Source organism: Hyla sarda, chromosome 3 (genome assembly GCF_029499605.1).
Source record: "Hyla sarda isolate aHylSar1 chromosome 3, aHylSar1.hap1, whole genome shotgun sequence".
Classification (NCBI taxonomy): Eukaryota; Metazoa; Chordata; class Amphibia; order Anura; family Hylidae; genus Hyla; species Hyla sarda.
In genome coordinates this window covers 385,362,307-385,389,589 of record NC_079191.1, presented here as the reverse complement: position 1 = coordinate 385,389,589, position 27,283 = coordinate 385,362,307, and the positions used below count along the sequence as shown (strand labels likewise).

General features: G+C 45.1%; 1 long non-coding RNA gene across 1 annotated transcript in view; it reads left to right on the top strand.

The window, feature by feature from the left end:
* LOC130362848 (uncharacterized) overlaps positions 1–24,014 on the top strand; it is a 52,961-nt gene extending 28,947 nt beyond the window's left edge. Inside the window, exons 4-5 of the long non-coding RNA XR_008891593.1 lie at positions 23,068–23,199; positions 23,735–24,014. This is a non-coding gene — a long non-coding RNA (uncharacterized LOC130362848). The remainder of the gene's footprint in view (positions 1–23,067; positions 23,200–23,734) is intronic.
* Positions 24,015–27,283: the final 3,269 nt, after the last annotated feature.

Below are 27,283 nucleotides of genomic sequence, written 5' to 3'. Positions count from 1 at the left end.
CAAACTGTTCCGAACGCTGGAGCCGGTGCTGGGAGCTCGTGACGTCATAGCCCCGCAACCCTCCCATAGACTTGCATTGAAGGGCGTGATGTCATGAGGGGGCTATGATGTCAAGAGCTCCGGGCGCCAGCTCCAGCGTACGGAACAGTTTGTTCCAAACGCTGAGCAGCGGAGTACTCCTTTAAAGGGGTACTCCGTTGGAAAACTTTTTTTTTAAATCAACTGGTGCCAGAAAGTTAAACAGATTTGTAAATTACTTCTATTAACCCCTTAAGGAGTGAGTCCTTTTTCACCGGACTGAGCCCTTTTTTGCAATTCTGACCACTGTCACTTTATGCATTAATAACTCTGGGATGCTTTTACCGATTATTCTGATTCCAGATGTTTTTTTTCCGTGACATCTTCTACTTTAATATAGTGGTGATTTGTGTCACTACTTGCATCCTTTCTTGGTGAAAAATCCTCAAATTTCATGAAAATTTTGAAAATGTTGCATTTTTCTAACTTTGAAACTCTCTGCTTGTAAGCAACTGTGGGATTTTTCAAAACAAATTTTGCTGTCATGGTTTTTGGGGGCCATGTTGCATTTAGGAAGCCCCCATGGTGCCAGAACACCAAAATAACCACCACATGGCATACTATTTTGGAAACTACATCCCTCAAGGAACATAACAAGTATAGTGAACATTAACACCTCACAATTGTTTGCCGACTTTGCGTTGAAGTTGGACGTGAAAGTGGAAAATTTGATTTTAAACACTAAAATGATAGTGTTACCCCAAATTTTTCTTTTTCACAAGGGGTAATAGGTGAAAATGGACCACAAAATTGGAAGCCCAATTTCCCCCGATTAAGAAAACGCCCCATATGTGGATGTTAAGTGCTCTGCTGGATCACTACAATGCTCAGAAGAGAAGGAGCAAAATTTGACATTTTGAAAGAGAATTTTGCTGAAATGGTTTTTGGGGGTCTTGTTGCATTTAGAAAGTCCGCAGGGTGCCAGAACAGCAAAAAAAAAACAAAAAAAAAACACATGGCGCACTATTTGGAAAACTACACTCCTCAAGGAATATAACAAGGGGTATAGTGAACCTTAACACCTCACAGGTGTTTGTGCGTTGAAGTTGATTTTTAACACTAAAATGTCGGTGTTACCCGAAATTTTTCTTTTTCACAAGGGGTAATAGGAGAAAATGGACCCCAAAATGTGAAGCCCAATTTCTCCCCACATGTGGACGTTAAGTGCTCTGCTGGCGCACTACAGCTCTCAGAACAGAAGGAGCACCATTGGAGAGAGAATTTTGCTGAAATTGAAGTCGGAGGCCATGTGCATTTACAAACCTCCCTATGGTGCCAGAACAGCAGAAACCCCCACATGTGACCCCATTTTGCAAACTACACCCCTCACAGAATTTAACAAGGGGTGCAGTGAGCATTTACACCCCACTGGTTTTTGAAAGATCTTTGGAACAGTGGGCTGTGCAAATGAAAAATTACATTTTTCATTTTCACGGACCATTGTTCCAAAAAATCTGTCAGACTCATATGAAGTGTAAATGCTCACTTCACCCCTTATTACATTCCTTGAGGGGTGTAGTTTCCAAAATGGGGTCACATGTGGGGTCCACTGTTCTGGCACCACGGGGGGCTTTGTAAACACACATGGCCTTCAATTCCAGACACATTCTCTCTCCATAAGCTCAATAGCACACCTTCTCTTCTGAGCATTTACACCCCTTTACACCCCTCTGCCACCCATGTACACCCCTCTGCCACCCATGTACACCCCTCTGTCCCTTTGTCACCCCAGTTACCACCTTGTCACTCCTGTCTACCCCTGTCACCCCCGACACCCTCCTGTCACCCAAATACATTCTTCTACACCCCTCTGTCACCGATGTACACCCCTTTGTCACCCATGTACACCCCTTTACACCCCTCTGTCACCCCTGTACACTCCTCTACACCCCTCTGCCACCCATGTGCACCCCTCTACACCCCTCTGCCACCCATGTACACCCCTCTGCCACCCATCTACACCCCTCTGTCCCTTTGTCACCCTAGTTACCACCTTGTCACTCCTGTCCACACCTGTCACCCCCGACACCCTCCTGTCACCCAAATACAGTCTTCTACACCGATGTACACCCCTTTACACCCCTCTATCACCCATGTATACCCCTCTACACCCCTCTGCCACCCATGTACACTCCTCTACACCCCCCTGCCACCCATGTACACCCCTTTACACCCCTCATCTACCAATGTACACCCCTCTACACCCCTTTTCCACCCATGTACACTCCTCTACACTCCTATGTCACCCATGTACACCCCTTCACACCCCTCTGTCACCCATGTACACTCCTCTACACCCCTCTGTCACCGATGTACACCCTTCTGTCACCCATGTACACTCCTCTACACCCCTCTGTCACCCATGTACACTCCTCTACACCTCTCTGTCACCCATGTACACTCCTCTGTCACCCATGTACACCCCTTCACACCCCTCTGTCACCCATGTACACTTCTCTACACCCCTCTGTCACCCATGCACACCCTTCTGTCACCCATGTACACTCCTCTACACCCCTCTGTCACCCATGTACACTCCTCTACACCCCTATGTCACCCATGTACACCCTTCTGTCGCCCATGTACACTCCTCTACACCCCTCTGTCACCCATGTACACTCCTCTACACCCCTCTGTCACTCATGTGCACTCCTCTACACCCCTCTGTCACCCATGTACACTCCTCTACACCCCTCTGTCACCCATGTACACTCCTCTACACCCCTCTGCCACCACTGTAAACCCCTCTATCACCCCCTACACCCCTCTGTCACCCCCGTTCACTCCTCTACACACCTGTCTCCCATGTACACCCCTCTATTACCCCTTTTCACCTATACACCCCTGTATTCCTCTTCACTTGTAAAAGGTGAATCTGGAGGCTAATGCTGGTAAAGTGCGGAGCCTAATAGATTTGTTTTGAAGGTTTAACGGTGAAGAGTTGTGGCAGGAAGAAATGGTCAGGACGGTCCGGACCAGATAAACGACGCTGATTAGAGAAGACGTCACATGTGAGTTGCTGTATAAAGCAGCACTATAAACTACATACCCACTGATAAATAGTTATTGGAATTTGTGTGCATTTTTTTTTTTTTCTTTTTTTCTCGTCAACTTCGGTCGAGGTGCCCCGCGAAAATTCTTTTTTCAGAGGGGTGCCCCGAGCCGAAAAATGTTGGGAAACACTGATCTATATTCTAAAATGATACTAAACTCTTGCAGTTAAATTCTGACCACTAATCCGAATAATAAGCTGATACTTCCTGTACTATAGAATATCTATTTCAGCAATTTCCTCCTTTTCATCACATGCAGAATTTAAAAAAAGTGATACAAGTATACAGATAAGATGGGATTATGCCATTCACCATAGATGATGCACTCATCTATGAACATGCCTACAAAACTTTACCATAGAGGTCTAGTCTGTCCCTATGTTCGTTGGACTTATTTTATTACATTTCTCTAAAGGCAGTTAAAACCAGTTTAGGCAAGATGGCTTCCTCATAATACTAATAATGTACATTGCCTAGTCCCCTGCCACTCCAGGAAAATTTCTCTAGTCTTTTGGAAAGGTATGTATGTATGAATTGGCTATATATGTTCCTTATGGTGGTGACAGGAGCTGTACTTTTCCACCTTATGCATAGGCTTTTGGTATCATATTTTTTCACAATTCCCCCGCTAGATTTGTGATTGGGCTGGTCCCATTGTTGCTGGTTTTTGCTGGCTGTTTTGGCCTCTTTTCATAGTCCCTGTGTAACTGTCTTCTTAAAGTTGCTTTCTCCTTCCTTTGATACTCACTCACCCTTTTATACTTTCCTCTAGGAGATCTCTTACCTTGCTTACCCTGCTGAGTCAGAGGACTCTGGAGCACTCCGCATGAATTAAAAGTTGTTCTAGGAGTTTGGTCCATTTGATATTGGCTGATATCAATCTTGTGACCATCAATGTAAAGACTTTCCACATGCCAGAGAGGAGAGCCCACATTCTGTACTTCCAGCATGAGCAATGCACCTATATCCTTTGACTCCAGGAGATCTATTTTAAAGAAGGCCATCTCCCGACACTTACAAATCGCTTCTGCCCTCAGTGGCTTTATACTGTTAATCTGGAGACCAGGACCAGGACGCAGTCTCTATGGTCTTTTATAAATCTCTCCCCATCACAATACAGGCTCCTAATCATGATCAAATCCCATTCCTTCTCAGGACACTCTATGCTCTTGCCTCCTTTGCCGCAGGCCCTATTATGCTTTGTGGGGATTTTAACCTGCCACTCTTCCCATCACGTGATTCCTCTCCTGGTGCATCCCACATTTCAGGTCGGAAGCTCGGTACCCTGAGAATGAAGTTGCATTCCCTTCAACTCAGTGACGTGTGGATCGTAAAGATTTCACCTTTTTTTCTCATCTCTGTTCATTGTAAAGTCATATTTACTATGTCACCATAATTTTCTACCCAATATCCGTTTCTCCAAGATAGAGCTGATGACGTTCTCGGACCACTCACCTGTTCACAATTGGGGAGATTTATCAAGGGATTTAGAGCTCTATTTATGCTTACAAAAGTCCCACAAAAAGTCGCATGTGCACCTAAGCAATTTTTTGTGCGACATTTGGCTGTAAGCAAAAAAAAAACTACAGAAGAGCTTACCAAAGCAAGTTTCAGTTTTCACTTTGCAGTGGTCAGGGATTTATCAAGTGCAAAATTTGCACAAAAGTCGCAACCGCCTCCAAAACAGCGTATATGTAAGCAAGTCTAGAGCTGGCTTACAAAACTTGATTTGGAGAGCGGATTTCATACTTCCCGCTGCAAGCCGAGATCATGGCTCCTGTGGGAAATATGAGATCACATCTGTACAAAGGAGCCCGGGCATCTGCTCATCTCATGTCTCCCCTCCCACTGCCCCCCTATAAATCACATATCTCCCCCGTGATCTCAACCCGCCGTGTCCGCTCATCTCCCCCCAACTCCGCCGCTCATCTCCCCCTCTCTCCACCGCTCATCTCTCCCCCCACCGCCGCTCATCTCCCCATCTCCCACGCCTCCTTTCTTCCATCTGTGCTGCCGCCGCTCTTCTTACCCCAGCGCCACTGCTCATTTCGTACCCACACTACCTGTTGCAATACTACAACTCCCAGCATGCCCTTACAGAGAGGACATGCTGGGAGTTGTAGATGCAACTCTCAAGCAGGTGGTTGATGCGAGGCAGCGGAACCGGCTCCCAGAAATAAGAAACTACACTGTAATTTAATATTTCCTGAGCGGTGCTGTGATTGGCTGGTTGGTCTCAGCCAATCATGGCATCGCCCGGGAGATATGAAATAACAGTGTAGTTAATTTTTTCTGGGAGCCACCTCCGCTGCCCCGGCCCCACATCTCATTTCATCTCCCCCCTCCTCCCATAATCCTAACCCGCTGCCGCTCTTCTCCCCTCAGCCCACCCCTTATCTCCTCCCAACTGCCGCTAATCTCTCCCCACCACTTATTTCCTCCCAGCCTCCGCTCATCTCTCCCGGCCGCTGCTTATTTCCTCCCCGCAGTGGCTGGGAGGAGATAAGCGGCGGCAAGGAGAGATGAGTGGCGGCTGGGAGGAGATACGTAGCGGCGGGGAGAGATGAGCGGTGGCTGGGAGGAGATAAGCAGCCGCGGGGAGAGATGAGCGGCGGCTGGGGGGAGATAAGCGGCGGCGGGGAGAGATGAGCGGCGGCTGGGAGGAGGTAAGCGGCGGGGAGAGTTGAGCGGCGGCTGGGAGGAGATAAGCGGCCGCAGGGAGAGATGAGCAGCGGCTGGGAAGAGATAAGCGGTGGCCGGGAGAGATGAGCGGCGGCTGGGGGGAGATAAGCGGCGGTGGGGAGAGATGAGCGGCAGCTGGGAGGATATAAGTGTCAGCTGGGAGGAGATAAGTGGCGGCTGGGAGGAGATGAGCGGCGGCTGGGGGGAGATGAGTGGCAGGGAAATGAATGGCGGCGGGGGGAGAAATCAGCGGGGAAGATGTGGGGCCGGGGCAGCGAAGCCAGCTCCCAGAAATATGAAACTACACTGTTATTTCATATTTCCCAGGCGGTGCTGTGATTGGCCGAGACCAACCAGCCAATCACAGCACCACCCGGGAAATATGAAATTACGGTATACTTTCATATTTCTGGGAGCCGGCCTGTATCAATCATCTGCCCAAGAGTTGCAACAACAACTCCCAGCATGTCCTCACTGTAAGGGCATGCTGGGAGTTGTAGTTTAGAAACTGGGTGCCTCCAGCTGTTTCTAAACTACAACTTCCGTCCTGGAAGTTGTAGTTTAGAAACGGGGTGCCTCCAGCTGTTTCTAAACTACAACTCCCATCATGGGAGTTGTAGTTTAGCAGCAGCTGAAGTCTCGCTGTTCCTAAACTACAAATCCTATCATGGGAGTTGTAGTATAGGAACAACCAACAAGACTCCAGATGTTGCTAAACTGGAGGCTCACTATTGCTAGAACCGGAAGAAGCACTTTACGTGTGAAACGGGCGTTGTTCGTGTGGTTGTCTGGGCACCTGCACCATTTTGTATGTTCACTCACGCTGCTGGAAATAAAGAAGCTTGAATTGCAAGTGCGGTGAGCTGCCTTCTTTTCTCTTCTTTTGAAGTATATCTGATTGCTAAATTAAACCACCCATCATTCTCAGACAGCCAAAGTCTGTCTGGAAATGATGGGGGTTGTAGTTTAGCAACAGCTGGAGGCTCCCTGTTTGGAAACACTGCTTTATGGGTGTAACATATTTCTGTGGGTTTTTTTTCTTCTCATTTCAGATCCGTTTATGCAGAGGACTACTTTGGATTTGGAGGACTAAAACAATGACCCACGTTTTTTTTCCCCATTTTTTTAAAATACTAATAAAATGGTTAACGATGGCTTGTGGGGGAGTGTTTTATGGAATATATTTTTTATAAACGTGTTGTGTTTTTTTAAATTTATTTACTTTACAGGCTTATTAGTGGAAACGGTCTTATAGACGGAATCCATTACTAAGCCAGTTAGCCTCAAAAACAGCGCTAACCCCCAATTATTACCCCGGTACCCACTGCCACAGGGGTTCCGGGAGGAGCCAGTACCAACAGGCCTGGAGCATCAAATATGGTGCTCCTGGGCCTAGGTGGTAACAGGCTGGTGTTTTTTAGGCTGGGGAGGGCCAGTAACAATGGTCCTCGCCCACCCTGGTAATGTCAGGCTGTTGCTGCTTGGTTGGTATCTGGCTGAGAATAAAAATACAGGGAACCCTATGTGTTTTTTTTTTCATATATATATTTAATTATTTAGGAAAAAAATGTGTGGGGTCCCCGTATTTTTATTCTCAGCCAGATACCAACCAAACAGTCTGACATTACCAGAATGGGTGAGGATTATTGTTACTGGCCCTCCCCAGCCTAAATAATGCCAGCCTGTTATTGCCTAGGCCCAGGAGCGCCATTTTTGATGCTCTGGGCCTGTTGGTACCGACTCTTCCCAGCACCCCTGTGGCGGTGGGTACCGGGGTAATAATTAGGGGTCAGCGTGAGCTGGTTTAGGGGCTAAAGATAAGCCCAGGCTTAGTAATGGATTCTGTCTATAAGACAACTTCCACTACTAAGCCTGAAAAGTAAAAAAAAAAAAATAATAACTTTTCTTTCAAAAATCTAAAGTAGTCTATAGGATATACGGACCTAAAAGAAGAAGAAAAAAACAAACAAACAAAAAATGTGTTAGTACATTTGGGGGGGGAGTGGTAAATTAAATGTAATAAACATATATATATATATATATATATCAGACTTTTTTTCACAGCTGTGACTAGAGGTGGGGTTACAAATTGGTGTTCTGAAGTCATTTATTGGTTTTTGCTTATGTGTGCTAAAAAAAAAATGCTATTTCAAAGAGATTTATTGGTTTTTGCTTATGTAAGCCAAATTTATCAACCCGCCATGATAGTATAATAAATGTATCGTACATAAGCAAAACCAAAAGCAAGAAAAAAATACCTACAGAACTCGCTTACCAAAGCAACCATGATAAATCTCCCTGAATAAGTTTACACTTCCTTCCATTGCCAAGCTCAACTTCACCTGGCGGTCTAATAAATCTCTTTTGCAAGATGCTCAGATATAACAGGCCTGTACCGTTACTGTTCCAAATGCTTTTGCCAATGATCCCTTGCTTTTATTATTAGTGATGAGCGGCATATGCCATATTCGAATTCGCAATATTTCGCGAATATGAGCACGAATATTCGTCCCATATTCGTGAAATTCGAATATTCATTATATTCATGACGTGTTTTTTGAATTGCGAAATTTCGCTATTTCGAATGCGAAATTAATAGCGAAATTTCGCTCGTCTGTGCATGCGTGCTATAACATTATGCGAGGAATGTTGCTAGGGACGTTGCTAAGCTCTGACAACTGTGCTTGCAGAACTCTCATTGGCTCACAGGCATAAGTAGGGTGGAATTTCCACAAATATTCGCATTGCGAATATTCCTATTGCGAATATTCGCATGCGTAAACCTTTCGCCTCACAGTCTCATCCCTGGGTCTTTAATGAAATGATACAAGCATTGCATTTTTCAGTCGAAGGAGATCCCTAAAATGTGCTCAGTTTTTAAAACAGTTTGAAAAAAAGATGAATATTCGTAATAGGGAATTGCGAATATTTGTGAGCAACACTATTTATTATCACTCCCACAAAACTCTCTCCAAGCTTTATTGTCTACTATTTGGACCTTCTCACAATACAGTAATTACTAGCTGTGCCCTTTCAAGAGTGAGGCCCTGAATATCAACCTCCCTCCTGCCCTGGTTGCCCAACTTCACTTTAAAGGGGTACTCCGGTGGAAAACATTTTTTTTAAATCAACTGGTGGCAGAAAGTTAAACATATTTGTAAATTACTTCTATGTAAAAAATCTTAACCCTTCCAGTTCTTTATTTTTTATTTTTTATTTCTTTTCTTTTAAAATATCCAATAATTACATTATGCTTTTCAAAAAGAGAGCTTAGTAACATAGTAAAAAAGCATTCTACAAATATTACATACGTTTTAAGATACAGACAACATAGGCGCCATATGTTAAAGACAAATCTTGACATCTTGACATGTTGTATCTTAGACAGCCCCCTAGATAATGAATGTCTATTCTAGAATTGATGCATTTTTAATGAATGTAAATTTTCATAAGCAATGGCTAGCTTGTCTTTATTTTATATGATCACATGTAAATTTATTTTGACAACACTGGTATAGGAGATCTGTATATTATGCATGCAAAAAAAACTAATAATAATTTAGAAAGAGGACTAAAATTGTTGCCAAATAATTTATTACATTTCAAAAACATAACCCGGTCGATCATTGGATGCGATCATAAGGCAGGTAATTTGTGTAGCACTTTTTTTGCTGAAATGATAAGACTTTGATTGGTAATAGATATCGTTCCCTGGGGTCTTGTAATAAAGTGAAAGAAGCCTCTTAAATAAGGAGAAAGTATGTCTTTGACCCTTTGTCCTTTGCATGTAGATGCAGAGATACAGTACTTGGAATTTAGAACTCTGTAACAGGACTATAGGGATTCATGGCATTTCAAAAGACAGTTGGTATTTTACTTTTTAAGCACGACTTTAGAGCAGAACTAGTGTGATAACCGGTTATGTCTAGCATTGTGGCCTTCAACTCAATTAGCCATTTCTTCAAGGATGTTGAATACCCTTTGTGTGGCATATGGATTAGCTAAGCTCCCTGGTTCTATCATCTGGTTCAAATTTACTTGTTATAAGTAATGGAAGGTATGTGTACGTCATGTCTATCACCCTAGTCTATTGATGAATCTAGTATATTATATGCAATTAACTCTTTATGAAACCTTTCATTTTCATTCAATATTTATTTTACTGGACTATATAAAAAGAGATTGGAAATAAAATTAAAAAAATTTTAAAAATAAGTAAAGAGATACTTCCACGATATGGTAGAGGTTTAATACAAAATGGTGTTATCTCAATGTAAAATTTCCAACTTTTACTAGGGAAACTATTTGTACAATAAAATACAACATAAGATTTTGTTGCCTTTTTACATTCAAATCTTCCCTTTTAGATGATGGTACATAAGTGGCTACCATGTCTATACATTTAATATGATAAGGCCTCATAGTTTTTGTGGACATTTTGGTATGCTCATAATTCTATAATCATATTTTAACCCCTTAACGACCACGGACGTAAATGTATGTCCTGATTTGGCGGTACTTCGCGCACCAGGACGTACATTTACGGTGCTCACGTCATACACATTTACGGTGCTCGCATCATACACGGCAGGTTCTGGTAGCAGCCGGGGACCCGCCGGTAATGGCCAACATTGCGCCGATGTCCGCCATTAACCCCTCAGATGCCATGATCAGTACAGATCACGGCATCTGCGGCAATGTGCATGTTAAAATAGATGATCGTCCGTCTCCCGGCATCTCCTGCTCTGGTCTGAGATCGAGCAGACCAGAGCGGGAGATAGCCGATAATACTGATCAGTGCTATGTCCTATGCATAGCAGTGAACAGCATTAGCAATCAAATCATGACTATAGATTAAAAAGTGTAAAAAAAAAATAAATAAAAAAAGTTGAAAAATGTAAAAATAAAAAAAGTTAAAAAATTGTGAAAAATCCCATCCCCCAATAAAAATTAAAATTGTCAGTTTTTCCCATTTTACCCCCAAAAAGCGTAATTTTTTTAAATAAACATATTTGGTATTGCCACATGCGAAAATGTCCATACTATCAAAATTTAATGTTAATGATCCTGTACGGTGAACGGTGTAAACGGAAGAAAAAAAAAGTCCAAAAATGCAGCATTTTTATCACATTTTATAAAAAATTATAAAAAATGATCTAAAAGTTTTATATATATAAAGAAAAATGAAAAAGTTATAGGTGGTCAAAATAGGGCAATTTTAGATTACTGATTTTGTTTTATATACTCAAAAAAACATCCTGCAGGATAAAACCATCACAGGGTAGATAAACACTAGTATCTCAAAAGTACTATATACCCCAAACAAAAAGAATACTAGTACAATAGTATCATATAAAAATATAACAAATCAATTTTTATTGACAAAAAACTACATACGTTTAAAAGTATATAAAATAAATGGCACAAAATGTTAACACCAATGAAAGGCATATGCCTGGGACAGTTAGTAAATAAGGACATACCGTATATAAATATAAACAAGCTAATACACTAATAAATGTAAACAGTAGAAATACCTTGAGGTAGTATAATGATAGTAAAGTGCATTAGTAAAGCAAAGTCCAGTATCAAACAAATATAATAGGTCTTACCCAGGGACATGCCACCCCTACATATGTTTCGCTCCGTCGAGCTTCCTCAGGGGGCGTACTGATTTTGTACAAAAAGTTTTAGATTTTTTTTAAGCGGTAAAAAATATAAAAGTATCTAGCCATGGGTGTCATTTTTACCGTAAAGTGTACAATTTGAAAACGAAACCCTACAAAATGTGCAGATTGTGGTTTTCATTAAAATTTCCTCCCTAAAAAAATATTTTTTGGGGTTCGCCGTACATTTTATGGTAAAATGAGAGGTTTCATTACAATGTACAATTGGTCTTGCAAAAACACAAGCCCTTATATGGGTCTGTAGATGGAAATATAAAAGAGTTATGGATCTTAGAAGGAGAGGAGGAAAAAATGAAAATGCTAAAATAAAATTGGCCTGGTCCTTAAATGGTCACCAACTTTATTTTTTGATATGTTGTAGTACTTATGTACTACAACATATCTCTAATATTTTGTCATTATTTTTTGGGGGATTATCAGGGTGAAATTTACGTTTAAAAACCGGCCACTAGGGGTCACCCTCCTAGCGGCCGGCTGCAGCCTGGCGTGACGTCACGCCTGAAAAAGGACTGAGTTTGGCCTGGCAATCAGTCCTTTTTCATTTAGGCTGCTCTTGCTCCCTGCCTATCAATCAGACAGCCGGGAGCGAGCGCATTGGCTCCCCGGCCACTGGCTGGGAAGCCACTCCTCCCGCACATGTCGTCGCCGCCGCTGTCCCTGCACGCCTGCTGCTGGACTCTGCAGTATCTGTAAGCATAACGGAGGGAACGGGGTATGCGGGCAGGGGGTTTGTGATGGAGGGAACAGGGTATGCGGGCGCGGGCGGGGGGGTTTGTGAAGGAGGGAACGGGGTATGGCGGGGGGGTTTGTCGGAGGGAACGGGCTAGCGCCGTAGCGCCGCATGGCACTAACTTATAGTTTATCTACACAGGGTGCCTCCAGCTGTTTCACTACTACAACTCCCAGCATGCCCTGACAGCCAGTAGATGTCAGGGCAAGCTGGGAGTTGTAGTGGTGAAACAGCTGGAGGCACCCTGTGTAGATAAACTAAGGGCGGAAGTGTTGTCCCCAGCAGTCATCAGTGACGTGGTGCCTACTGGGGAAGTCTGCCTGGTAGCGAGCACACTACCAGGCAGACAAAAAGTTTTTTTTAATATAGTAAAAAGAAAAATTAAAAGCAGGGAGGGGGTTAGGGATAGATTGGCAATAGGCAGGGACAGAAAAAAAAATATAGGATGGTGGGAGCTACCCTTTAAGGTTAAAATAGGCTTGTTCCTTAAGGGGTTAAGGACTCAGTGTTTTTCAGTTTTAGCATTTTCGTTTTTTCCTCCTTACCTTTTAAAAATCATAACCCTTTCAATTTTCCACCTAAAAATCCATATTAAGGCTTATTTTTCACACCACCAATTCTACTTTGCAGTGACCCAAAAATCCATGGCGAAACAGAAAAAAAATCATTGTGCGCCAAAATTGAAGAAAAACGCCATTTTGTAACTTTTGGGGGCTTCAGTTTCTATGCAGTGCATTTTTCGGTAAAAATTACACCTTTTCATTATTCTGTAGGTCCATACGGTTTAAATGATACCCTACATATATAGGTTTGATTTGTCGTACTTCTGGAAAAAATCAAAACTACATGCAGGAAAATGTATAAGTTTAATAATGTCCCCTTCTGAACCCTATAACTTTTTATTTTTCCTCATATGGGGATGTTTGAGGGCTCATTTTTTGCGCAGTGATCTGAAGTTTTTATCGGTACTATTTTTGTTTTGATCTGACTTTGTGATCGCTTTTTATAAAAAAAATTATGAAAAGTGACCAAAAATACACTATTTAGAACTTTGGAATTTTTTTTACGTGTACGCCATTGACCATGCGATTTAATTAATTATATATTTTTATAGTTTGGACATTTACGCACGTGGTGATACTACATGTGTTTATATTTATTTACAAAAATATTTTTTTGGGGAAAAGGGGGGTGATTCTGACTTTTATTAGGCAAGGGGTTAAATCTAATTTATTAACACTTTTTTTCCCCTGTTTTTTTGTTTTTTGTTTTTTTGCAATGTTAGAGCCTCCATAGGGGGCTATAACATTGCATACACCTCTTACACTGTTCACTGCCCTGCAATAGCATGGCATTGATGAGTGTTATCGGCGCTTGACTGCTCCTGCCTGGATCTCAGGCACAGAGCAGTCATTCGGCGATTAGACACACAGGAGGCAGGTAGGAATCCTCCTGGTGTCAGACAAGCTGTTCGGGACGCCGTGATTTTACCACGGCGGTCCAGAACAGCCCGACTGAGCTGCCGAGATGCTTTCAGTTTCACTTCAGACACGGCTATCAACGATGATCGCCGCATCTGAAGGGTTAATACGGGGCATCACCGCGATCGGTGATGTCCGGTATTAGCCGCGGGTCCCGGTCATTGACGGCATATGACCCGATATGACAAGGGGTCACCGTGTGACCCTGCGTTATAGCGCGGGAGCAGGACATAAATATACGTCATACGTTGTTAAGGAGATAAGGCTCTTCAATGGGTCATACAGCTTTCTTAAAGCGGTACTCCACCCCAAGACATCTCATCTTACTTTTTCAAAAACCTGTTCACAAATGACTTTCTAAAATATATGGGAGACTTCTCTTACCTGCTAAACCTTCCCTACCAGTCTATCCCTACCAGACTTGCAAGTCAGGTTCTTGGCCAAAGAACAAAATGCTATTTTACTGCATTCTCACGGCTTCTCCAGGATTATCCACATGTAGGAAAACCATTTCAAACTGATTTCCAGATGGTACATGACGCCCATTGTTGTTTGTGCCCTTCATTTATGTATATCTTTTAGACATTAATAAAAAATATATTGAATAATAACAGTACAGGGTCTATCTATCTTATTTGAATGGGCTTTAGTGAAAAATTGTCTTATTGGCAACACATTGAGACCTCTTTCCAAGATATGGGCATCAGCGACCATGGTACTTTAAGCTTGTCTCACCACTTCCTACACTCCCGCAAAATCTAATCTTCTTACCCGGTTACTTCCAAAGGCAAAGTTTCCCACCCCTACATCATATGTTGAATGGATTATAAGAACATAACAGATATCTCACCTGGAGGAATTTCACTTGGGGAAAGTGTACATGAAACTACCCACTAAATATACACTGCTCAAAAAAAATTAAGGGAACACATCCTAGATCTGAATGAATGAATGAATGAACTAATTGTATGAAATACTTCCATTTTTACATAGTTGAATGTGCTGACAACAAAATCACACTAAAATTATCAATGGAAATCAAATTTATCAACCCATGGAGGTCCGGATATGGAGTCACACTCAAAATCAAAGTGGAAAACCACACTACAGGCTGATCCAACCTTGATGTAATGTCCTTAAAACGAGTCAGAATGAGGCTCAGTTGTGTGCGTGGCCTGCACGTGCCTGTATGACCTCCCTACAACGCCTGGGCATGCTGCTGATGAGGTGGTGGATGGTCTCCTGAGGGATGTCCTACCAGACCTGGACTAAAGCATCCGCCAACTCCTGGACAGTCTGTGGTGCAACGTGGCGTTTGTGGATGGCGCAAGACATGATGTCCCATATGTGCTCAATCGGATACAGGTCTGGGGAACAGACGGGCCAGTCCATAGCATCAATGCCTTCCTCTTGCAGGAACTGCTGACACACTCCAGCCACATGAGGTCTAGCACTGTCTTGCATTAGGAGGAACCCAGGGCCAACCGCACCAGCATATGGTCTGGCATGGGGTCTGAGGATCTCATCTCGGTACCTAATGGCAGTCAGGCTACCTCTGGCAAGCACGTCAAGGGCTTTGCGGTCCCCAAAGAAATGCCACCCCACACCATTACTGACCCACCGCCAAACCGGAATGTTCTCCACGGCATCTCCAGACTTTGTCACATGTGCTCAGTGTGAACCTGCTTTCATCTGTCAAGAGCACAGGGCACCAGTGGCGAATTTGCCAATCTTGGTGCTCTCTGGCAAATGCCAAATGTCCTGAACGGTGTTGGGCTGTAAGCACAACCCCCACCACAAAAATGGAGGTAGCATTCCTGCTGCTGGGTTGTTGCACTCCTACGGCCTCCTTCACGTCTCTTGATGTACTGGCCTGTCTCCTGGTAGCACCATGCTCTGGACACTACGCTGACAGACACCGTAAACCTTCTTGCCACAGCTCGCATTGATGTGCCATCCTGGATGAGCAGCACTACCTGAGCCACTTGGGTGGGTTGTAGACTCCGTCTCATGGTACCACTAGAGTGAGAGCACCGCCAGTATTAAAAAGTGACCAAAAGATCAGCCAGGAAGCATAGGAACTGACAAGTGGTATGTGGTCACCACCTTCAGAACCACTCCTTTATTGGGGGTGTCTTGCTAATTGCCTATAATTTCCACCTGTTGTCTGTTCCATTTGCACAACAGCATGTGAAATTGATTGTCAATCAGTGTTGCTTCCTGAGTGGACAGTGGGATTTCACAGAAGTGTGATTGACTTGGAGTTACATTGTGTTGTTTAAGTGTTCCCTTAATTTTTTTGGAACAGTGTATATGGATTCATCTTCCTTTGTTGATGATTCAACAAGCACTTCCATGCAGTGTTTTTCGACTTTGCAAAACCAATGCAACTAGTCTGGTGCTGTGCCCAAAGAGCAACATTCAGTTGGTAGTATCTGATAGTATCATGCAGGGTAGCTCCGTATCACCTATTCGAATCTGACCTTAGGACATCCTGAGAGATTCCCCTGATAATAATACCATTGGTCAAATAATTGGATCTTTACATGGTCAATCTTACTGATTAATTGAAAGAAATTCATAATGTAGAAATATAGACTTTAAATAAAACAGGAGCAACAGGGACTCGATAATCTATAAAAATATCTTATACTGGATAATGTGCTGTAAAAGCCCATAGATGCTAAATCATGGCTCTACAGTTTATACTGTTACGCCGAGCGCTCCGGGTCCCCGCTCCTCCCCGGAGCGCTCGCTACACTCCTCTCACTGCAGCGCTCCGGTCGGTTCCACGGACCCGGGGCGCTGCGATACCGCCTCTGGCCGGGATGCGATTCGCGATGCGGGTAGCGCCCGCTCGCGATGCGCACCCCGGCTCCCGTACCTGACTCGCTCTCCGTCAGTTCTGTCCCGGCGCGCGCGGCCCCGCTCCCTAGGGCGCGCGCGCGCCGGGTCTTTGCGATTTAAAGGGCCACTGCGCCGCTGATTGGCGCAGTGGTTCCTATTAGTGTTTACACCTGTGCACTTCCCCTTCACTCCCTCGCCGGATCTTGTTGCCTTAGTGCCAGTGAAAGCGTTTCCTTGTGTGTTCCTAGCCTGTGTTCCAGACCTCCTGCCGTTGCCCCTGACTACGATCCTTGCTGCCTGCCCCGACCTTCTGCTACGTCCGACCTTGCTTCTGTCTACTCCCTTGTACCGCGCCTATCTTCAGCAGCCAGAGAGGTTGAGCCGTTGCTAGGGGATACGACCTGGTCACTACCGCCGCAGCAAGACCATCCCGCTTTGCGGCGGGCTCTGGTGAAAACCAGTAGTGACTTAGAACCGATCCTCTAGCACGGTCCACGCCAATCCCTCTCTGGCACAGAGGATCCACTACCTGCCAGCCGGCATCGTGACAGTAGATCCGGCCATGGATCCCGCTGAAGTTCCTCTGCCAGTTGTCGCTGACCTCACCACGGTGGTCGCCCAGCAGTCACAACAGATAGCGCAACAAGGCCAACAGCTGTCTCAACTGACTGTTATGCTACAACAGCTACTACCACAGCTCCAGCAATCATCTCCTCCGCCAGCTCCTGTACCTCCTCCGCAGCGAGTGGCCGCTTCTGGACTACGACTATCCTTGCCGGATAAATTTGATGGGGACTCTAAGTTTTGCCGTGGCTTCCTTTCCCAATGTTCATTACACTTGGAGATGATGTCGGACCAGTTCCCCACTGAAAGGTCTAAGGTGGCTTTCGTAGTCAGCCTGCTGTCTGGAAAAGCCCTGGCTTGGGCCACACCGCTCTGGGACCGCAATGACCCCGTCACTGCCTCTGTACACTCCTTCTTCTCGGAAATTCGAAGTGTCTTTGAGGAACCTGCCCGAGCCTCTTCTGCTGAGACTGCCCTGTTGAACCTGGTCCAGGGTAATTCTTCCGTTGGCGAGTATGCCGTACAATTCCGTACTCTTGCTTCTGAATTATCCTGGAACAATGAGGCCCTCTGCGCGACCTTTAAAAAAGGCCTATCCAGCAACATTAAAGATGTTCTGGCCGCACGAGAAATGCCTGCTAATCTTCATGAACTTATTCACCTAGCCACTCGCATTGACATGCGTTTTTCCGAAAGGCGTCAGGAGCTCCGCCAAGATATGGACACTGTTCGCACGAGGCGTTTCTTCTCCTCGGCTCCTCTCTCCTCTGGTTCCCTGCAATCTGTTCCTGTGCCTCCCGCCGTGGAGGCTATGCAGGTCGACCGGTCTCGCCTGACATCTCAAGAGAGGACACGACGCCGCATGGAGAACCTCTGCTTGTACTGTGCTAGTACCGAACATTTCCTGAGGGATTGTCCTATCCGCCCTCCCCGCCTGGAAAGACGTACGCTGACTCCGCACAAAGGTGAGACAGTCCTTGATGTCAACTCTGCTTCTCCACGTCTTACTGTGCCTGTGCGGATGTCTGCCTCTGCCTTCTCCTTCTCTGCTGTGGCCTTCTTGGACTCCGGATCTGCAGGAAACTTTATTTTGGCCTCTCTCGTCAACAGGTTCAACATCCCAGTGACCAGTCTCACCAGACCCCTTTACATCAATTGTATAAACAATGAAAGATTGGACTGTTCCATACGTTTCCGCACGGAGCCCCTTCTAATGAGCATCGGATCTCATCACGAGAGGATTGAACTTTTGGTCCTCCCCAATTGCACCTCGGAAATTCTCCTTGGACTTCCCTGGCTTCAACTTCATTCCCCAACCCTGGATTGGTCCACTGGGGAGATCAAGAGTTGGGGGCCCTCTTGTTCCAAGGACTGTCTAAAACCGGTTCCCAGTAACCCTTGCCGTGACTCTGTGCTTCCTCCAGTAACCGGTCTCCCTAAGGCCTATATGGACTTCGCGGATGTTTTCTGCAAAAAACAAGCGGAGACTCTACCTCCTCACAGGCCTTATGATTGTCCTATCGACCTCCTCCCGGGCACTACTCCACCCCGGGGCAGAATTTATCCTCTCTCTGCCCCAGAGACTCTTGCCATGTCTGAATACGTCCAGGAGAATCTAAAAAAGGGCTTTATCCGTAAATCCTCCTCTCCTGCCGGAGCCGGATTTTTCTTTGTGTCCAAAAAAGATGGCTCTCTACGTCCTTGCATTGACTACCGCGGACTTAATAAAATCACGGTTAAGAACCGCTACCCCTTACCCCTCATCTCTGAACTCTTTGATCGCCTCCAAGGTGCCCACATCTTTACTAAATTGGACTTAAGAGGCGCCTATAACCTCATCCGCATCAGAGAGGGGGATGAGTGGAAAACAGCATTTAACACCAGAGATGGACACTTTGAGTATCTGGTCATGCCCTTTGGCCTGTGCAACGCCCCTGCTGTCTTCCAAGACTTTGTTAATGAAATTTTTCGTGATCTATTATACTCCTGTGTTGTTGTATATCTTGATGATATCCTAATTTTTTCGGCCAATCTTGAAGAACACCGCCAGCATGTCCGTATGGTTCTTCAGAGACTTCGTGACAATCAACTCTATGCTAAAATTGAGAAATGTCTGTTTGAATGCCAATCTCTTCCTTTTCTAGGATACTTGGTCTCTGGCCAGGGACTACAAATGGACCCAGATAAACTCTCTGCCGTCTTAGATTGGCCACGCCCCTCCGGACTCCGTGCCATCCAACGTTTTTTGGGGTTCGCCAATTATTACAGGCAATTTATTCCACATTTTTCTACCATTGTGGCTCCTATTGTGGCTTTAACCAAAAAAAATGCCGATCCCAAGTCTTGGCCTCCTCAAGCGGAAGACGCCTTTAAACGACTCAAGTCTGCCTTCTCTTCAGCTCCCGTGCTCTCCAGACCTGACCCATCTAAACCCTTCCTATTGGAGGTTGATGCCTCCTCAGTGGGAGCTGGAGCTGTCCTTCTACAAAAAAACTCTTCCGGGCATGCTGTTACTTGTGGTTTTTTTTCTAGGACCTTCTCTCCGGCGGAGAGGAACTACTCCATCGGGGATCGAGAGCTTCTAGCCATTAAATTAGCACTTGAGGAATGGAGGCATCTGCTGGAGGGATCAAGATTTCCAGTTATTATTTACACCGATCACAAGAACCTCTCCTACCTCCAGTCTGCCCAACGGCTGAATCCTCGTCAGGCCAGGTGGTCTCTGTTCTTTGCCCGATTTAATTTTGAAATTCACTTTCGGCCTGCTGATAAGAACATTAGGGCCGATGCTCTCTCTCGTTCCTCAGATGCTTCTGAAATTGAACTCTCTCCTCAACACATCATTCCTCCTGACTGCCTGATTTCCACTTCTCCAGCCTCCATCAGGCAAACTCCTCCAGGAAAGACCTTTGTTTCTCCACGCCAACGCCTCGGAATCCTCAAATGGGGTCATTCCTCCCATCTCGCAGGTCATGCGGGCATCAAGAAATCTGTGCAACTCATCTCTCGCTTCTATTGGTGGCCGACTCTAGAGACTGATGTGGTGGACTTTGTGCGAGCCTGCACTATCTGTGCCCGGGATAAGACTCCTCGCCAGAAGCCCGCTGGTTTTCTTCTTCCTCTGCCTGTCCCCGAACAACCTTGGTCTCTGATTGGTATGGATTTTATTACTGACTTACCCCCATCCCATGGCAACACTGTTATTTGGGTGGTCGTTGATCGATTCTCCAAAATGGCACATTTCATCCCTCTTCCTGGTCTTCCTTCAGCGCCTCAGTTGGCTAAACAATTTTTTGTACACATTTTTCGTCTTCACGGGTTGCCTACGCAGATCGTCTCGGATAGAGGCGTCCAATTTGTGTCTAAATTCTGGAGGGCTCTCTGTAAACAACTCAAGATTAAATTAAATTTTTCTTCTGCATACCATCCTCAATCCAATGGACAAGTAGAAAGAATTAACCAGATCTTGGGTGACTATTTACGACATTTTGTTTCCTCCCGCCAGGATGACTGGGCAGATCTTCTACCTTGGGCCGAATTCTCGTATAATTTCAGAATCTCTGAATCTTCCTCCAAATCCCCGTTTTTCGTGGTGTACGGCCGTCACCCTCTTCCTCCCCTCCCTACCCCCTTGCCCTCTGGTCTGCCCGCTGTGGATGAAATTTCTCGTGATCTTTCCATCATATGGAGAGAGACCCAAAATTCTCTCTTACAGGCTTCTTCACGCATGAAGAGATTCGCGGATAAGAAAAGAAGAGCTCCTCCCATTTTTTCCCCTGGAGACAAGGTATGGCTCTCCGCCAAATATGTCCGCTTCCGTGTCCCTAGCTATAAATTGGGACCACGCTATCTTGGTCCTTTCAAGATTTTGCGCCAGATTAATCCTGTCTCTTACAAACTTCTTCTTCCTCCTTCTCTTCGTATTCCTAATGCCTTTCATGTTTCTCTTCTTAAACCACTTATCATTAACCGTTTCTCTCCCAAATCTGTTTCCCCCACTCCTGTCTCCGGCTCCTCGGACATCTTCTCCGTCAAAGAAATTTTAGCATGTAAAAAGGTCAGAGGGAAAACCTTCTTTTTAGTGGATTGGGAGGGTTGTGGTCCAGAAGAGAGGTCCTGGGAACCTGAGGACAATATCCTGGACAAAAGTCTGGTCCTCAGGTTCTCAGGCTCCAAGAAGAGGGGGAGACCCAAGGGGGGGGGTACTGTTACGCCGAGCGCTCCGGGTCCCCGCTCCTCCCCGGAGCGCTCGCTACACTCCTCTCACTGCAGCGCTCCGGTCGGTTCCACGGACCCGGGGCGCTGCGATACCGCCTCTGGCCGGGATGCGATTCGCGATGCGGGTAGCGCCCGCTCGCGATGCGCACCCCGGCTCCCGTACCTGACTCGCTCTCCGTCAGTTCTGTCCCGGCGCGCGCGGCCCCGCTCCCTAGGGCGCGCGCGCGCCGGGTCTTTGCGATTTAAAGGGCCACTGCGCCGCTGATTGGCGCAGTGGTTCCTATTAGTGTTTACACCTGTGCACTTCCCCTTCACTCCCTCGCCGGATCTTGTTGCCTTAGTGCCAGTGAAAGCGTTTCCTTGTGTGTTCCTAGCCTGTGTTCCAGACCTCCTGCCGTTGCCCCTGACTACGATCCTTGCTGCCTGCCCCGACCTTCTGCTACGTCCGACCTTGCTTCTGTCTACTCCCTTGTACCGCGCCTATCTTCAGCAGCCAGAGAGGTTGAGCCGTTGCTAGGGGATACGACCTGGTCACTACCGCCGCAGCAAGACCATCCCGCTTTGCGGCGGGCTCTGGTGAAAACCAGTAGTGACTTAGAACCGATCCTCTAGCACGGTCCACGCCAATCCCTCTCTGGCACAGAGGATCCACTACCTGCCAGCCGGCATCGTGACATATACATTTCAATAGATATAAAAAGTTTATAATATATTTTGAAGAGTTCATTTTTTTTATCGTATAGATTTATTCTAGCATAAGGAAAGTTCACTATGAAGATGCTAATTGTTTTAATTATTACTTTACAACCCAACACAGATTTCCAGAACCCTAGAGCGAGTATGAGACAACACACTCAGTGTCTGCAATAAGAACAAAGGGAATTTTTTATCAAAAAGTCAGGCTGTCCTTGAGAATGAGAGGCTGCTGAATGTACGGTCTGCCTTCAGTTCAGTTTGGGATTTCGTTCAGACATGTACCGGCAGATTGTGTCATGATAACATTAAATAAACTGCACAAACCAAGGTCTTTTCATACATATGACATTCTAAAGATTGTGATATGATGTATTTTTTTTCTTGTTTTCTTTATTATTCTTTCTAATTGTAAATATATATATAATATATAATTTAAAAAGAGAACGAAAATAATTATTGTTTGTTGTAAGTATCATAGATCATAAAAAAGACATTAAAGGAAATGTATCATTACAGTTTAAAAGTTAGAAAAATGGTGCAGATCATTATAACATCTTTCAAAATGGTGCATTTGGAAGAATATGTTTGGTGCAAACTTTCTTAGCAGCTTAAAGAGTTGATGTCATTATAAAACACACCTCCCTCATCTATATTCACTGCACCCTGACCACATGACCTGCTCAGGTCTGCGGCAACTCACAGCAGAAGCAAAAGGAACATGAAGGCACAGTTTTTAGCTGAGTATCTAAGCATAATATGTGTGATACTGCCTGCAGCATTGTATGTGTGATACAGCAAGCTCCCAGCTGTGTTTGTAAAACACTAAGTTAGAACAGCTCTTTGCTTTTAAGGAGTCTGAAAAAGCTAGATGACACACATGGTCAGATAGAACAGATTGAGAATATAAGCATAAAAAAAACTACTGTATTTTTATCACTAGACCTTTGCACTAATTTTGAAAGATCTATTTTTATTTTACACATTTTACCCTGTTATAAACTCACCATAGTGTCTCTGTGTAACATGTACAGCATGAAAACAGAGAGAAAGGTGTTACAAAGCAGCCTGCAGTGACTGGATGAAGAGACCCAGCACAACACAGCAGACTCAGGAAGGAAGATAGGTCATGCAGAGTGAGGGACACAAGGGAAGATGGAAACCAAGTAAGCAAGAGATATAGGGTATTTGTAAGAAAAGTATAGGTGCTAAATAGTGATGAGCGACATTGCCCATATTCAAATTTGCGATATTTCACGAATATATAGACGAATATTCATTTTATATTCGCGGATTTCACGTATTTGTTATATTCGCATTTGTGAATATTTGCATTTTCGCGTATTCGAGGAAGAAAACAGTGAGGGGGTGGGCAACTTTACTATTGGTTGCTAGGGATGTTGCTGATAACCTCTGACAAGTGTATTTGCATCATTCTAATTGGCCCACAAGTGAAAAGAAGGAATATGAGAATATTCACATATGCGAATATTCGCATATGCGAATATTCGCATATCCGAATATTCGTAATTTTGAAACCGAATTAAGAGTAAGATTAAATGAAACTCAATATACCGGATGTATGAAAAATGTGGATAAAAAGTTGATTTCTCTACAAGCAGTAATAAAACATGTTAAAAGGGACAAATTCCTATGCAATAAAATGGACTTTGACACTAATAACATCTTCTCTTACGTTAGCACGAAGAAACGTGTGAGAAAAGGGAGAAAATATAGAAAAAGGAGAAGTGACTTCTGGACAACAGAATCAGAGTCTAGTGAATCAGAGAAAGAAAAGGAAAAATTGCGTCATATGAATAAGACCAATCAAGATCCATCTGCTTCAAACAATGGGGGCCCTTTAGGAAGAGGAGGACGAAGAGAGGGCGCCCCAGAAAGCGGAGGAATGAAAAGAAAAACGGCCTCATGGAAACAGTGAACGAGACTGATAATCTTTCCATCATTAATCTAACAAATTTTGTTTTAGATGACACAATGATTTCCGTACTATCTAATTTTTGTGTAACAGAGAATTTTGACACTGTCTTTTTTGAGATCGATCTACATAAATGTATTCGAAAAATAGCCTTGAAAACGTTTTTTAGGGATAGGTCCAGAGAACCGCAGAGAGCCGAGGGAGAAATACCCATCAGTATAGGCCCTCTGGGATTCTCTGTACTTAATACAGCTACACATGCCGAACTCGAATGCCTAGAATCTTTAATAGATCTATTATTGGTAGAAAATGATGATGAATATGGGGATGATTGTGATACTATTTTTGTTCCCAAATTAACTTGGGGTGAATCCGGGAAGCAGTATTGACTTGTTTTCCAAAAGAGTTTTAGAGGACATAAAAGCCTTGAGATATCCAACAGCCTTGTCTAATTTAACGTGGCAGGAAAAAACAACACTGAATAAATTAAAAGCCAGAAACGACATTATAATTAAAAAGTCGGATAAAGGGGGTAACGTGGTGTTGATGACAAGGGAATATTACATCTCTGAAGCTCTAAGGCAGTTATGTGATACCAGATATTATCGAAAACTTACCTCCAATCCTTTACCAAAATCCACAGAAGAATTGCGGTCCTTATTGAGACATTATGTTGAGATTAATGTATTGACCAAAAACACAGCTGAAGAACTCATACCAGTGAATCCAAAAATTGCTAACTGGTATTTTTTGCCAAAGGTGGATAAAATGTTAGAGGCCCCACCTGGGAGACCGAGACTCTGCGGGGGCGTGGCTTCAGGGGAGGACAGGCAGCGGCTCACGCTGCTCAGTGTGAGCTGGGGCACCGCCGATGTTGCTGTGCTGTGCTCGGAGGTTATCCCTCTATTGGCCAGCACTCCTACTGCATTGAGTGTTCTAAAATTCCCTCTCAGGGCATATTGCTGCAGTGTCTGCTGGTCCTGCACTGCTGCACAGTGGAGTGCAGCAGGCTGGGGGGTCATTTTCACCTGCCAATTAACCCCTTTCCTGCCCAAATCACCTGTCTGGACGCTCCTGGCTCAGTTGGCACCTACACCGTGCTTCCTCAGAGCCACGGTGGTCGCCCCAGGGGTTAACAGGCCTGGGGGAGCGGGCATGTGGGGTACGGTCGTTCAGTATTTTACACGTTTATTTTTCATATCCTAGTTACTTCGTGTCAACTCCTGCTTACCTCGGAAACATAGAAGGGTGTAGTGTAATGGTTACTCTGTGTATAGGGCGCTAGCTGGGTGGGTGGTTCAGTACAGGCAGCTCCTGGCCGGGACCTAGCTCCGCAATGTGGTAGCAGTTGCGGGCATTTAAAAAAAAAAAAAAAAATATATATATATATATATATATATATATATATATATATATAAAAATAATAATAAAAAATAAATAAATAAAAAAACACGTATGCACAGTCTTAGGGGGGTATACTGGACGGTTATGTTGTTACTAACACGTCTTCAGGGCAACTTTCACCAGTTTGACTGACGACGCATGCGACTGTCTACCGACATGTCTGCAGGTTAGTCTAGGGTCCAGGCATGGCCGATTGTTACCGACACGTCTTCAGAGCAATACCATGCTATCATGCGGCTGTCTACCGACACGTCTGCAGGTTAGTCTAGGGTCCAGGTATGGCCGATTGTTACCGACACGTCTTCAGAGCAATACCATGCTATCATGCGACTGTCTACCGACACATCTGCAGGTTAGTCTAGGGTCCAGGTATGGCCGATTGTTACCGACACGTCTTCAGAGCAATACCATGCTATCATGCGACTGTCTACCGACACATCTGCAGGTTAGTCTAGAGTCCAGGCATGGCCGATTGTTACTGACACGTCTTCAGAGCAATACCATGCTATCATGCGACTGTCTACCGACACGTCTGCAGGTTAGTCTAGGGTCCAGGTATGGCCGATTGCTACCGACACGTCTTCAGAGCAATACCATGCTATCATGCGACTGTCTACCGACACATCTGCAGGTTAGTCTAGGGTCCAGGCATGGCCGATTGTTACTGACACGTCTTCAGAGCAATACCATGCTATCATGCGACTGTCTACCGACACGTCTGCAGGTTAGTCTAGGGTCCAGGTATGGCCGATTGTTACCGACACGTCTTCAGAGCAATACCATGCTATCATGCGACTGTCTACCGACACATCTGCAGGTTAGTCTAGGGTCCAGGTATGGCCGATTGTTACTGACACGTCTTCAGAGCAATACCACGCTATCACTGACTACTGACACGTCTTCAGAGCAACCTTTACGCATGACTGACCACTGGCATGTCTTCAGAGCAGTCTAGGTATGTTCACACTCCCGATTGTTACTGACACGTCTTCAGAGCAATTACGCTATGACTGTCTACCAACACGTTCCTCAGGTTAGTCTAGGGTTTAGGCATGGCCGATTGTTACTGACACGTCTTCAGAGCAATACCGCGCTATCACCGACTACTGACACATCTTCAGAGCGGTCTAGGCATGTTTCATAGTTAGTTGTTACTGACACGTCCTCACAGCAATGTTGCGGTGTGTTTGTCCTTTGACTCGTCTTCAGGTTGGTCCAGGTCAGGTTCACAGCCGCGGTTACTTCTGTCCTGTCCTCAGAGCAGTAGCATGCGCAGTGGCCTACTCTCGCTCTCATACTTGGGGTACGCACCAGTGTAGGTTGTTTACGTTGTTTCCTGATTAATTCCGTTTGTCTCTTTGTTTAGTTGCTTCAGTGGTCCAGGTGTTTCAGCGGCGCAGCCGCTTTGGCAGCAGCACTTGCAGTGCAGGTACGAAATACAGTATGGTCTCCTTCAGACATTCTGCCCTCGGAGATTCTCAGCTCCTCGCTGCTTTAAGAGTCAGAGTTCCCAAGGATAAGGGTCACCCCGTTGTCAGGGCCCCTCACTGGGTATAGTTGTTCTGTCACGGAGTCATGCAGGGGGGGCTTGGGGGGGGGGGGCACGAGGCCAGTACAGTAACTCACTCTCAGGGCACGGGTGGGTTCGCACCGGCTGGTTTCTACTCCCTCTCCTGGTGACAACTTCTTCGCTCATGGTTTAGGCACTCAGGCGGCAACGGCGAGGGGTCAGTTGGTCACAGGTTACGGTGCCTTATACTATTTTCTCTACTCAGAGGTCACTTGCAGTGCCTTCAGTTTCCCCAGCAGTGACTTCAGGTGGTGCCAACATGTCTCATGCGTCTGACATTGAGGAGACCAGGTCTCTGCCAGAGACTCCTGTCAGAGGCTCTGACGGGGGTAGCGGTCGG